The following is a 5,112-nucleotide window of genomic DNA, read 5'->3' as shown; positions in this document are numbered from 1 at the left end:
AAATCATTTCAATTAATTAACTTCTCAAAGGTGTAGACGGATATGCATGCATGAATGCATACGGGGACTGAATATTATAATAATATATTAAAAAACAGAACATGGAAATGTTAAACATATTATATTATAGGTGTTCAGGTTAGTTTTTTCTTAACAATTTTTTTACCACTGCCACCTAATGAAAGTATAAACCATGGAAGACATTATGGTGTTGCCTTTTGAGGTCCCATGTTAGAGCAAAAGTGACTTACGATTCACATTTTCGTGTTTTCCCACTTTCGCTATCAGCTTTGAAATTTGATTTTCTCTCAAAAACTAGCACATTTAAAAAAATCTAGCAAACTACTACATTAAAAAAACAATAGCATAATTTGATAAAAGTTACACTTCCTAACTGGGATTTTTTTTATAAATGGACACAAATAAACTTTATTTATAATTTTATTCATTTTGCTTTTAACCGAATTTATTGATATTACAACCAGATTACAGCTTTGGCTTGCTAATCGGATGGGCTAGGAACTGGTTTTTTTACCTTTGATTTGCTTTTAATTTTTTGTTTTTATTTTATTTGTTGTTGGTTTTTTTTATTGAATTTGCCCCAGCATATTAAACCTAGTCAAGTTAATTATTTCAGTCTTGGATTTTATTTATTTAAAAAAAAAAAACAATTGGGTTGGCTTGCAGCATATCGGGGTCACTTGTCTAATAAAAACTAAAGATAGTTGGGCGGTGAAGATCCATGGATGCATGGACCTGACCCGGTGACCTAAAAAATCATAAACTGCATTTTCAATTTGGTCCTTATCTTTTATAATTAAGTCCTTTAATTAAATAAATTCAATTTTGTCAATTTTCCTTCCGTTACTTTACTGAATTCTTTTACCATTCCACGGGATATTATAACAGGTTTGTAGCAACTCCAGATAGATCAGTTACCACAAGTTTATTTTTACTGTACATTCAGCAGTGTTTGCTCAACTTGTTTTGTCTTTATTGTATTCATGTACTGTCTTAAAAAGAAAACATTTCTTTGAAATTCCACGCCCCAAAATGATGATAGATTTTTTCTTTCTGCTCGTGTTTTGAGTGTGTGTGAGTATCATTAGTTGGAATTCAAAGTCTGTTCATTGGAATTTAGAAGCCAGATTAATGGAGAACTCCTGCACATGCTTTTCATAAATTGGGTTGACATTTCAATCCAAGATACCGATGGCTAATATTAATTTTAAGCTTCGTTTCTCATCTGCCATCCATGCCATTGATTTTTCTCCCTCTCTTTATATCATTCTTTCTTCCGGATTATTTACATAACTTCATTATTTATGGAAGAAAAAAAGTGAACAGCAGCTCATTTGCCACACTGGAAGATGGATATTTTGCAGTGGTTGAACCATGGGCTACTTACGAGCTGTGATTGATTTGCAAGTGAATGACTTGTTGTTTGCAAGTTTTGTGAATGGGGTGTGCCATGGCCGCACCCTTGCAAACAACTAGCTTCTCACCTTTGCAAACAACGGATAATTCAGTCTTGGAACTGGTTGAAATTAGTTTGCAAGTTAAAAACCTATGGTTCATTTACATAAATCTCTCGTCCCTGTCTATTGATTGGTTTTCTATGTTGTCGTTAACTTCTCTGTTCTGTTTCAATCATGTCTTCGAACATCATTTCTGTTCTATCTTGTCCCAGATATTTACATGTTAACCGTCGCTTTGGCTGCCGGGTTGTGAGGGCTCAAATCTTCTAGATGACACGCCCAGCATTTGCAGCTGCCCAAGTTGCCATGGCATCTCTCTCGAGTCAGGAAGCAACTAAGATCAAGATCTCCAAGAGAATGCAGAAAGCCTATCTCATGTGGAATGTTTTCTGTAAATTTATTACCACTGAGGTCCAGCAACAATCAATCTGAGCATTTTCCAAGTTGGTTTGGAATTGATCCGCTTAGATTATTAGATGCCAAATCAAGGATTGCAAGATTGGAAAGCATCTAAGTGATTTGATGGCACCCGAAAGATAGTTGTTGCTTAGAGTAAGGTTGGACACCAACTTCAACCCCCCTAATTCACTTGGTATTGTTCCTTTTAAGTGATTTGATGAAAGATCAATCAACTGAAGTTCAGTAGCCTTCCCAAGCTCCGGTGGTATCTTACCAGACACATTATTGTTGGAGATTTTAAGGCTTGTCAATCTCCCCATTCCGAAGAAAGATCACCATAAAAATTATTGTAATTCAAATCAACATAATCTAGATGTGGATAGACATCAAAATCCTTAAAAATATTTCCAGTTAATTGATTCTATTAATGTACTATATAGAAAATATTGTAGTCATACTCTTGTGTTGTAATCTCACCATTACTATTATATATTGCCCTACACATATATATAGAAAAGGTTGGTTAACCAATAGGTTAAGCCTCCTAATTATTCTCAATTTGATATCAGAGCCTTCTGCTATTAGAACTCCTCTTCCTCCTTACAGCTGGCATCCTTTTTTCTTCTCCTAAATGGACTCTGCTACTGCTGCCACCTAGTCCCCCCACCACAATGGCAGTGCAGCCCAACCAACCAGCCACTCTAAAGTTGTTGTTGCTGGTTTTTTCTCCCACTAGCAGCAACCCCAACCTGCAAAGTCGAACCTTGGCTTTTTCTCATATGTTTCTGTCGTTCCCTTGCACATTATGGGGACACCGACTCCTTCTATCGTTGCATTGTCCAACACTCATCAAGTGGTCTCGTTGAAACTTACAACCACAAACTATCTCTACTGGTGAATGCATATGAAGCCATATTTTCTTGGTCAAGCTGTTTTCTACTTTGTTGATGGCTCAATGCCATGTCCTTCCTCTCATGTTTCTGACGGTTCTGATGGTTCTTCTTTAGCAATTAACCCTTCTTTTCTTTGTTGGAAGCAACAGAAGCAGCTTATTTTAAGCGCATTACTCTCCTCCCTCTCCATGGACATCCTACATCTTGTGGTTGATTGTCAGACTTCTTATTGTGTTTAACGCACTCTTGAGAAAACACTCGCTTCTCCATTAAATTCTCATATTATACAACTCCATGGGTCTTTTGAAGATCTTCGGCAAGGAGATGCTTTGATTACTACATATATGCAGCACATCAAGTCATTGTTTGATGAATTGGCTATTGATAGCCGACCCTTCTCTCTTGAAGACTTCAACCCTATATATGTCATGGTCTTAGTGGTGAGTTTAAAGAATTGGTAACTATTCTTGTGACCAAGGCAGAACCGCTATCATACGTGAACCTTCACAACCACCTTCTACTCATGAGTTTCTGCATAAGTCTTCTCTTCCATCTTTGGCTGCAAACCCACCTCTACTGCCTACACTATCTCTGTTGCCCCCTGCTCATCTTGCACAGTAGTAGACTAGCTCATATTTTGGCAGTAACAGAGGTCGTTCCCGCAGCAGCTAGTGCTCCAATAACAACAGCTGCAATAGCCATGGCAGATCTGATTTTTGTGGTCCTTCTTCCTCTACTCCCACAGACTAGAAGCAGAATCACTAGCAACAGAGCAGACGGCCTACTGCTGGTAGATAGTGGCCTCCTCACCGATCTTCTAATCAGCATGTCAAGTGCCAACTATGCTTCTTCTTCGGCCACTCAGCCCTATAATGTGCTTAGTTTTGTAGCAGTGGTCATCAACCCTCTACCCATCTTGTTGTTGGTCCGATTTCTGCCTCTACTTAGTTCCTGAATACTGGTGCAAACCAGCACGTTACTCCTAATCTTGTGACTCTAACTGATTCTGCACCTTGTCTTGGTAATGATCATTTACATGTTGGTGACGATATGGGTCTATCTATATCCCATATTAGCCATTCCATCTTATGTTCCCCTAAACACACATTTACATCATCTAATGTTCTCCATGTTCCTCACATTACCAAACCATTGCTATTTGTTTAGAAATTTATCATGATAATAATGTTTATTTTGAATTTCACGCCTTTGTGTTTTATGTAAAGGATTTCACCACTCAAGCAATCCTCATTTCTGATCAGAGTAATGATGGTCTCTATGTTCTCTTGGAGTCTTCTACTACCACCATTCCTCAAGCTTATTGGTCTCCTTACATCTCTACCACTGCTAATCTATGACATCATCGATTGGGTAATCCTACATCTTGTATTTTTAATTTTTCAGTTTCCAAAAATAAAATAATGTTTACTTCTAGACACTCATTTATTCAATGTCAAGCTTATCCATTTGGCAAGTCTTCATGTTTGTCATTGCGGCCTATAGGTCACAAAACTACTACTCCACTTGATTTAATTTTTAGTGATGTTTGGGGCCCTGTTCCTATATTTTTTTCTGATGGTTTTCGTTAATTTGTTATCTTTGTCGATGTGCATACCAAATATATATGGTATTATCTGCTTATTGCTAAATCTGATGTCTTTTCCACTTTTTAACATTTTCAAACACTTATTGAACGTCAGTTTTCACTTAAAATTAAATCTATTCAAACTGATTAGGGTGGTGAATATCATAAATTAAATAGTTTCTTTCAAACTATTGGTATTCATCAAAGATTAATTTGTCCTTATATGCATGAGCAAAAAGGCCATGTTGAGCGTTGTCATCATCGTATTGTCGAAATTAGTCCTACACTCCTAGGTCAATGTAATGCTCCATTATGATTTTGGAATTATGCGTTTGAATCTTCTGTCTATCTTATCAATCACATATCTACTCTTGTCCTTTAAAATCAGTCTCCTTTTGAATATTTGTTTAATCGTACTCATGATTATAATTTTTATGTACTTTTAAGTGTCTTTATTTTCCATTTTTGTGTTTGTATCATGCTCATAAGTTGGATTTTCGTTCCTCTCCTTGTGTATTCTTAATCTATAGTTCCTCACACCTTGGTTATCATTGTCTCAATTCTACCTCTCAACATATATATGTCTCCCGTCATGTTTGTTTTCATGAGAATGTGTTTCCTTTTGTAGATTCTGAATAGCTAGCAAGACCCCTAGCTACTTCCTCACAACCCACACACTTGCCCAACTTGCTCACCCCCCATAATGTTCCTTTGGCTGCCCCACAAAATGCCTCACCTGGTAGCTTTGCCAGACCTC

This window comes from Populus euphratica, unplaced genomic scaffold (assembly GCF_000495115.2).
Source record: "Populus euphratica unplaced genomic scaffold, PopEup_1.0 scaffold69.1, whole genome shotgun sequence".
Lineage (NCBI taxonomy): Eukaryota > Viridiplantae > Streptophyta > Magnoliopsida > Malpighiales > Salicaceae > Populus > Populus euphratica.
The sequence above is the reverse complement of the archived record's forward strand: the minus strand, read 5'-3'. Positions refer to the sequence as shown.